At 43.9% G+C, this 9,965-nt stretch overlaps 1 protein-coding gene across 2 annotated transcripts in view; it reads left to right on the forward strand.

The window, feature by feature from the left end:
* Positions 1-9,965, forward strand: part of BASP1 (brain abundant membrane attached signal protein 1) — a 109,462-nt gene that overhangs the window by 48,990 nt on the left and 50,507 nt on the right. The window contains exon 1 of one of the 2 annotated variants that reach the window (XM_032135209.2): positions 374-678. The exons of the other annotated variant lie outside the window; for it this stretch is intronic. The gene's annotated coding sequence lies outside the window, so the exon portion shown is untranslated. Of the gene's footprint in view, positions 1-373; positions 679-9,965 lie in introns of those variants that run through there. 2 annotated transcript variants of the gene reach the window in all.

Raw genomic sequence — 9,965 nt, forward strand, 5'->3', positions numbered from 1 at the left:
GGGGAAGGGGGATACAGGAATGGAGGAGAGGAGAGGGGAGGCGGAGGGGGGATCTGAATAGAGGGCAGTTAGGAAACGTTGGCGGGACACAGAGTTGGAGGGGAGGGGAAGGGAGGTGGGGAGAAGGGAGAGACCAGGATGGAGGATAGGAGAGAAATGGGGGTGACTGTGCTGGAGGGGAGGGGAGGTGGGGGCCCAGAGCTGGGGGGAGTCAAGGGGAGGCGGGCGTGTCCGGACTGCAGGGGAGAGGGGAGGGTCTGCGCCGGAGGGAGGGGAGGGGAGGGGAGCAGAGGGAGTGCAGGGGGTGGGAGCACGGAGCTAGAGGGAGTGGAGGGGAGGCGGGCGGGGCGCGGTGCTGGAGGGAGGGGAGAGAGGCGGGCGGGGAGCGCGGGAGGAGGGAGGCTGGGCGGGCGGACGCGCGGGGGGAGGGCACTGGGCAGGAAGGGGAGGGGGAGCGAGCGCGAGAAATGCAGAGGCTGCAGCGGCGGCGGCGGCGGCAGTAGCGGCAGCGGCGACGACGGCGGCGGCAGCGCTCCAACTGGCTCCTCGCTCCGGGCTCCGCCGTCGAGCCGGGAGAGAGCCTCCGCCAGCGGCCAGGCACCAGCCAGACGACGCCAGCGACCCCGGCCTCTCGGCGGCACCGCGCTAACCCAGGGGCTGCGCAGGCACCCAGAGCCGGTAAGGAGGCGCGCCCGGTGGCCCCGCGCCGCCGCGGACCCGGGGGCCTCCGTCCCCCACCGCGCTGCGCCCCGCCCCGCAGCCCACAGGCTCTCCCTTCGTGCAGCGGGCAGCGGGGATGTGGGCCTGGATTGGACGGCAAGGGCCTGGGGTCCTTCTGTGAGGGCTCCGTCGCACTTCGGGGATCCCGGGTGATGGGGGGCCCAGAAGTGGGAGGCTTCAGCCGCTCGCATGGTGGGGTGAGGGGGGTGGTGAGGTTGGTAAACGGAGCTGGGGGGAGGGGGCTGTCGGGGAGAGAAGCTGCGGGTGGCTGGAGGAATTGCCGAATGCGAAACCCCCTCAGTACGTTGAGTCCCGGGGAGACGGTTCTGTGGGCTGAAGGGAGTGCTTCCGTCATCGGAGCCCTTACCAGCCTTGGAGAAAGAGCTCGGGGCGAGGGGCGCAGCAGCCAAAGATGGAGGGTGGGGGTGGGGTGGGGCGGGCGGGAGTCCGGGGAGAAAGAAGATGGGGAATCTGGCCCGATCAGAAGGAAGTGGGTGGCTTTTTGCTTTGGCAAACGAGTTTTCTGGACTCATGGGACTCCTGGATCTTGATTCTGGGGCCAAGGAATACGAGGTTCACAGGGCGACGAGCACTCAGAAGCACCTCCCGAGCAGATCGGAGCCCCAGGCTCGTCCGTGGCGGAATTGCCTTCCCACGAACCCGTGGGCTGCCTCGGAGCGGTTTGTTTTTTCGAGCCTTTGGTTCCAAGAATGCGCCAGGCGCCTCCGCCCTGGGCCCCGGCCCCGGCCCGGGGGGTGTGGGCTTGAACCTGACAGCGCGCGGCCCTTAACTGGGCTCAGCCGCGCTGGGAGCGCAGGGTTGGGGTTGAGCAGCTTTTGCCCAAAGCGCTAAAGCTGAAACCCGGCGCCCGGTTCCTGCTCCCCCCGCCCCCCGTCCCCCCTCCATTTCCAGAAAAATAAAAATTGCGGAATCCTGGATCCGATCGCACGCACAATGCGCGGCTGCAAACCGCATTCTTTTCATGAATATTCATCGAACGCTTGGCCAGGCTCCTTATCTGCTTCCCCAGAGACATTTCCGCCTTGAAACGAACTCGGTGGACAGCCCTTGCCCGTGTAATTCTCACTCTGCTGAAATTAGCACAGCGCACATGGGTGCATTTTTTAGTACCTTGTACAGGGTTGACACACCTCTGTCTCCCCCGCGACCACTCGCACTGTGGGGCGGGCTAAAACCCAACACTAGCATTGAAATGGCCTTCTGCTATAGGGTTGTGGACCGACCCCCCCCCCCCCCCCACCTCCCGGGATTACAGCCCGGGCCAACAGACCCCCAGTATACTGCAGGCAAAATGAATGAATCGGGACTGTAATTACCTATTCCTTTGTCTTGGCCTCGCGCATGCGCCGGAGAGCAGGGTGTGGAGGGCCCAGCAGCCCCATCCCATCTCCATCATCAAGCCACCCACTCCCCTCCCGAGCCGAGGAACAAAGGCGTTTGCCCTAAATGTTGCGGGAAACCCTTGGACACCAATGACAGTTTTTCCCGCCTGTGTGTATGTTTCTTCTTTTCCAGGCTGTCTCTCATCTTTTGCTTTCTTGCTGATTTCAGTTGACCAAAATTAAGATTTGCCTTGATGATGATGAAGGCAAATTGTGGATTAAATATTTTGTACCCGCACATTGCTATTTTCCTTTCTAGTACTGTTCATTGTTCTATTTCCTGTAACATATCTTACTGCAGTGAGGGTGGCTTTCTTAATTTGCATCAATTAACCGTTTGACAGATCTTTTTTGGTCATTTGATTAAGGGACGATGGCCTCAAAACTGTCAGTGGGCGTTGCCTCCAGTGACACCACTTGGGGAAAATTAAGACATCTTAGCGTTTATTCGAACAAGATGGCCTACAAAAACCGGAGAGAAGAAAATGATTACCTTGTCAGGATCCTAATCCTTTCTGTTTTCTCTGGACTCCGACCTCATTGTTTCATTAAGGATTCCAAAAGGCGGATGGCGTCCAGATGGAAATCTACTGATGGGGGGGAGAAAGAAGGCAGTCGCTGGGGTGAAGCTGGTTGATTAGGTTCGCAATGATTCCTTTTTCCCCATTACCTAACAGAAGCCATGATATACCTTTGATGGCTGATTTTCTTTCAGATGATCTGTTTTCCAGGTTATGGCCATTTAGATTTATTTTCAGGCTAGTTTGTTTTTACCACACAAAAAGGGACTTATCGTGTATATCAAATAGCCAAATATGATATTTTTTGCAGTGGTAGGTTATGTTTAACAGGGTTTTATGCTTAAGTACTGTCAGTACATCCTGGTGGAATAACACGTGGCAGCAATGGAAATCATCTCTTTTGTCCTTTTTGATAAGAACTTGATATTGACCACGTTCAATATATCAGGGCCCATCCACTGGCTTGGGTGGCTGTCTAGCTGTCTTCTAGGTGGCATGGATTGTACCCTCTGTACTTCTTAGTATTGAGTAGTTTATTATGATTTAGAGAGCTACGTTCTTTTTTCTTTTCCTTTAGGTTGTGTTTTTGGCGAGGGGTATGTTGGAATATAGAACAAATTCAATAGCAAATATATACCAGCATGTCCCAAATTCAGTAAATCTTAGGTTTTTGAGTGAGATAATATTTAAATCGATTTTTAAAAATTATTACAGAATTAAAAAATTTCTATCAGTTCGCTTATTCTTTTAGCCAGCTAGCTTTTTTGCCAAGCTTTAGCAGGTAGAGAAATTGAGCCTTTTGATAAAATGCACCAACAATGACAGTGGCATTTCTGTTCTTTAACTGGTACTCAGTCTGCCATTGTGACGTGTAGAAGAGAACCTTATCTCCCCACATCATCCTAGTTTAAAGGTCCAATGGGAGAGCACTAAACATTTAGGCTGTCTATCCTTGGAGGCCTCTTCATAATCCTGAATTTACTAGGATCCATAATCCTCCTGGATCTTACGGTGCAAGAGGTGATGCGTTCTGTCTCCTTATTTTTTAATTTCACAATTAAGAACAATTTGAAGCCATTTTCATTCCATGGTCAAGCGGAGTATGACATCAGAGAGAAACTTTCATTTGGAGGAGATTTGATCACTCTAAAATGGATGACTATGATATTCATGGTAGTTTTGTAAAAATTGCAAAATCCACACCCATTTTTAAAAACAAGGTGTCATGTATATACACATGCACACATATACATACTTGTTTATACACACCCTAAAATCTTATGAATAACTTGAAATCAAACTGGTTGGTATAGAATATTATTTTATAGTGCTTTGATACTGGTCTTTGGAACAATCAATTTCTGTCTTTCTAAATATGTGTTTGAAAGGGAAAGCCTAGCAAGTCTATTAATAAGCTCACTTCCCATTTATCCCAGTGTACCTGGAGCATTAAGCTAAGACGTTCATTCACAGGCTTAAAAACTTACATCAAGCACTACTGAACTTTACAAGCTGGAATAAACAATGCCTACTAAATAAAAGATTTATAAAATTGTTCTGTCTTATTTTTGTGATCTCTTGTAAATGTTTTTTTTTTTTAATATCCAAAGAAGACCTGTGAACTATTATTTGTCAGAAGCAATTGCCCTTGATATCTGATTCTGTTGAAAAGAAATGCTTTGATTTGTCCAGACCTTTATCTTAATGTAGTTTGTACCTACTTATTTCACACCTTCTTTCTCTTCTTAATGATAGTCTTAGCTGGTACCCTGGAAACCAGGTAACTGCTGGGGAAGAACACTGAGTAGGTATATAGACAACTTGAATATTCTCTGAAAAAGGGTATGGAATCTTTATTGTTATAGCAAATTTTCTCTATATCTAATCCTTTAGATTTATTGTATCTCTTAAGACGTTAGATAAGCCAGTGAACACGAGCTTTTCTGTTTGGCTTAATTACAGTGGACAAAGATTAGGAAGTAACTGTGAGGTTGCAAATAGAATATTTTGAAAGATAAAGTACTCTGTATGTGTTTTGGGGCAATGTTTTTGGAGTGGTTTCTCAGGAAATAGTGTAAAGACACTGGATTTGAAGAATCTAATAATTCCTATTTTGGGGTTATAATAAGAACTACATATGATATCTAAAAATGACTAAGTGTGGAATGGCTGGCTCTTAAGGGCTCCTCAACCTTTCAGTCTCAATTAGCTAGTGATATCAATTACACTGAAAGTGTTTTCAACAACTGAAAGTGTCAATCAACACTTTCAGTGCAATTGACATCACTAACTAATTTCAGTATAGTCAGCTGTATTTTTGTTCCAGCTTGATTAATGAAGCCGGGGACACCCCAGGAGTATTAAGTTAGAAGTAGGATGTCTCAATCCTAAAGGGGACCAAATATCATGGTTCCTGTTTTCTGTCCTTGTGTTTGTAGATATTTGAAATTATGTATTGTATGGGAATTAGCCTGAAAGTGTATTTCATGATATCAAGATGGCCACCTTCCTTGATTCCCCAGGTCTGCTTATACTTATGTAACTTAAGAGGTGGCATTTAAGTTCTCTTGAGAAAATGCAAGGGTAGTCTTGAAACCACAGCAGTGCCCAGTCTGCCAAAGGAAGGCTTTTGTGAAATGCCTTTCCAGCCACAGCCTTTGAGGCAGACATCTAGGTAAGTGTCACATGAGAACAGATGTCTGGTAAATGCTCTCAAGAGTAAAGATGAACCATACAGAGTCCATTTCTCACCAGAATATAGTTCAATTGTAATTTTTGAGGAGCCACAAGCCTAAGAAGGAAGCAGTGTGATTAAAACAGCATTCTCCTTTTCCCTCTAGAAGTCAGAAATGGGATGAAATAGGAGGCAGAGAGAATGAAATAGTGTGTTTTTCTTCTGCACCCTAAGGATTTAAATAACATAAAAAATTATTTCTTAATGTTTTACAGACTTTCCATACTCAGTACATTTTTGAACAGAAACAGGGAAAGCTGAGATTTTTTGACTCAACAAGGCCGTCAGTGCTGAGAGGTGGTGATTGAGCAGGCTTGGAAGTCTAGGAATACATTCCTGAAAGCTTTAGAGATTTAGAAATAGAAACCATCTGCAAGCACCACAGGGGCCCAGGGCGTAAGGAAACACTTCAGGATAATATAGGAAAATGGTGTGCAGTGGAGAAGCAAAGCATTTACATAATATTTTCCCCTTATCACTTAAGCATTTTGTGAACTCTTTTTTTTTTGGTTCATTTTGAAGGAGGCAGGACTGGACTTCATTTGTTTGTGTTTTGAACTTCTGTTTGAAGTAGATATTTCAGCAATTTGTACGTTTGTAGGGAGTATGATATTTAGAAAGCATGATTTGGAGGGTTAGGCGTGGTGGGGATGGACTTTGGAGCCACAGCACTGGTTCGAATCTTCTCTCAGCCATTTACTGGTTGTATGATCAAGGTAAATTGCTTACCTGCCTCAATTTTATTTAGAAAATGGGGATTGTGATACATGGTTACTGTAAGTATTAAACAAAATTGTCATGCCCTTAGGACAATGCCTCCTTATATTCAGTGCATCTTTTTAACCACAGTCACTATAAAGGAGTGAGAATATCAGTTTTCTTTACTGCATCCTCCATCTATAGCTATTCATATGTTTGTTTCAAAGAGACCATTATTGCAAGACAGGCTAATGGTGGTGCCTTGCTCAGTAGGTAGAATATAGAAGTCTGTGGTTTAGAAAAGTCCTCCAGGTGTGGTTAGGAATACCCTAAATCCGTCAGCAGTTCATGTGGACTAAGTTTCAAAAGTCCACAGTGGGTAGGTTAATACAACCCAGCCTCCATACTGCATTTGTATTTTTTTAATTGAAGGAAAAAAATGAAAGTCCTTGGAACTTCAGAGAGAGGATTACTGCTTTGATATGTTGAGACCTGGACTCACCCTGATTAGCTGTATGACCTTGGGTGTAGATATAATTCATTTAGATTCCTGAAAATCCTTAGCTTTGTTGTATCTTGAATCAGATGTATCATTAGCATTTGAAAGAAGTCTAAGTCATTAGTATTGAGGTTGATAAGCCAACTTAGGTATTTAACATTCCATATTAGTCCCACTACTTCCACCCCGCCCCTGCCAAACAGGCATCACCTGCCCACCGCCTCCATACCTAGAATAAAACTGAAGGTTGTATTATGTAGGAATGTAAAGATGTTGTGATCTATTGACAAATCTTTGGAAGGAATTATCCCTGTGGGGACCTTAGTAATCAGGAACTCTGAACAACAAAACAAAAAAGTCTTTGGAATTTCAGATATTTGGGGTGGATCAATTCTGGAACTGGTCTTAACATTTCAGACATTTACTTCAGGGATATGCCCAAGGGATTTGCTTTTGTCCTTCTGGACACTTTGTAGTTGAGCAAAGGTGAATTCACTCTCATTTTGGGTAAATTGTTGTTTAACAGCTTCCTTAAACAGGTTTTTGTATCTTATGGATTCTGGAGGGAAATCATATATTTTACTTTATCTGTCAGGTTGTTCACTGTAAGGAAGGGGATTTTAGATATAGTGGTTATGTCTTTTAAAAAGTTTCCTAGGATTTCAATCCATGTCTGATGGAGCTACACTGTACTTCCCCTAAGCCTTGGCCATTTTATCTTAGGTAATATGGACTCTTGAGGAGGGGAAAAAAAGGGGAAGGGGGCTCTTGAATAAAATGGGTAACCTTTTCACATATTGACATCTTCAGTATTAATTTAGAGCGATACTAACTTCTTCAATGAAAAATTACTTATGGAAGAGATCCAGTGTATAATTTTAATATTTCATCAGTATTACGTTAAATTGCTTGTAGATTAGAGGTGCTTCTTGTCATAGTGAATGGAGGCTAATACCTTAAGTCATTCCTTTCTAGTATGATGATTGTGCTTGCTCTCACTAAGGACTATAAATGTAGATTTGGTTGATACCTTCATGTTTCTCCTTGGACATTGCAGATGGAAGTCATAACCCCAAATGTCTTACTTACCTGCAATTTTGCTCTGAGATATGGACCAGGTTCTAGTAGACCCTCTGCCACTGGGTAGTTAGTGTTGCCTGATTAGAAATAAACCAAGTCCTGCCTAAATTTGTCAATCTGTTTTGTTCTGCGTCCACGCAGGATTCATTTACAGAAAGCCAGTGGCTGCTTTTAACCACTATCGAAACCTCAGTCCTTTGTAAATGCTTTCCTTGGAGCAGAAGGTTTAAAAGCTCATGACTAAACACTCATTTTGGAACTCAAAAGAATCTTAGAGAAGTTAGTGGGTTGCTCAAGGTCCCACAAGCTGCTTATGGGCTGCGTGGAAACCTAGGTTATTTCCCCATAAAGCCTCACTCCTGCTGCCCCTCTCTTCTGAGAGAGAAGCAGAGAATGTCTAATTGAGTCACTCTTACTCACTGTCTGCAACGTAAAAATTTTTTTCTACTATTTTTTTTTTTTGTACCCTAGAACCATAAAAAAAAAAAAAAAAAACCAGTCTGGATCCTATATCCGTGTCATGATCTCCCTCAGAGGAGACCTCTTCGGCCTTTTAATACACCACACATGGCCTTTTAATACAGCACACATGCCCCAGGGGGCTGCTGCAGTCACTACCTGCTGCCACTTCATCCACAGGCCATCTTCCCCTCAACGTACCCCTCTCTGCTTCTTACATTATGTGCACGTGGTTTCCTTTATATGCCAAAAAGTATATGGCATGCACTAAAATAACTTTCTTCATAAAACTAAACTTTAGTTTTTCTAAAATTTAAATTAAATCCTTGTTTTTCTCCCAAAATGCACAGTGGTTGGGGGTTGGGGAGCTGGCGATGGTGGGTATGTGTTTGAAAAGAACGCCAGCTGGCTTTAGACTTATTTGGGGGCTACAGAGCAAGCGGAGCAGTCAGGCATCCCACCCATCCCTGAAATGCTCGGGGCCCTCTTGGCAGATCCAGTGTGACCTTATTGTGGCAGGTGGTGGATGGAGAGCTTTTATGCCGATTTCTAGTGTTATCTGGCTTATTGGTTTGAGAGCTGCATACAATGGGATGTTTAATCTTTTTGATTTAAAATTACCATTTATAGTATTTGGGGTGATTTAGAGGATTTAAAAAATCTGTTAGATTCTGAAGTAGTCCTTAAAATATGGAACTTAAGTGCTCAAGATGCTAAAACACTTTCTAAAGTATGCTATTGGGATGTTTGAAACTGATGTTAGTAAATGTAAACTGTGCATTTGTGTTTGGATAATCTGATAAGTTTAGTTTTTGATGAGATACAATTTTAATTTCACATTTAAAATGATATATTGAGGGCAATAAGAGGAGCTTTGAATTTACATTTTCCAGAGAAACCCACAATTAATAGGTAACTTTTGTTTTCATAATGCTTTTAGTTGTTACACTTATGTAGATTCAGAAATGGATATATTCCTAAAATAAACCCAAATTAAAACTTCTTTGTCTTTTTAAAGAAAAGCTGTGGTTCTATTAGAGAAAAATACTTCTTTTTTAAGTTTATGAAGAAATACATATTAGATAAAAACTTTTCCTGGTTGAACTTTCTAAATTACAAGTTTCCTGAATTGCTTGGCAAAGTGATTTTGAAAAGACCCACTTCATTTTTCCTTTGACAGTCTATTCAAAACACCATTACCACATAGACTAATACAATAACCAAGGTAAATAGTAACAAGATCTAATGGGGGAAATAGTGTATCAAAAGGGGGAAAACAGTATCCACTGACAGAACTAGCTGTTTCTTAAAGAGACAGAGAAGAAAGGTTTCCTCGGAGTTGTTGGGTCTTCATAGGATGCTCTCCTGTCCTTCTCTGAGCTTGCCTTGGAAACTGTAGAGGCTGTAGGAATATTTGCTGTCTTTAACCCTTACTAATGTTCTCAGCTATTTCAGCAGAGGATCACAGTGTCTGTATTTTCCTTAGGTGTAAGATGATTGGAGAAAAGGAAAATGTAGAGAAATCAGATTGACTTTAGATGGACAGGCAGAGAGTTCTGGAGTGACTTCCCACTCCTTAATTCTGCAATGCACCCAGAAGGCAGGGTGAGGTTAGGTGATCACCTGGGTGATCTACAGCCACTGTTACTACGATTAGATAAATCATATTTAATCGATGATTAAATAATTACTATAGCCATTATTTCTATGATTAGATAAAGTGTCCTGGAATCTTCTCTGAATAACTCATTTTTCTTTTTTTTTTCTTTTTTCGTTTCGCTCTGTCGCCCAGGCTGGAGTGCAGTGGCGCAATCTCAGCTCACTGCAACCTCTGCCTCCTGGGTTCAAGC

Source organism: Hylobates moloch, unplaced genomic scaffold (genome assembly GCF_009828535.3).
Source record: "Hylobates moloch isolate HMO894 unplaced genomic scaffold, HMol_V3 SCAFFOLD_17, whole genome shotgun sequence".
Taxonomy (NCBI): domain Eukaryota; kingdom Metazoa; phylum Chordata; class Mammalia; order Primates; family Hylobatidae; genus Hylobates; species Hylobates moloch.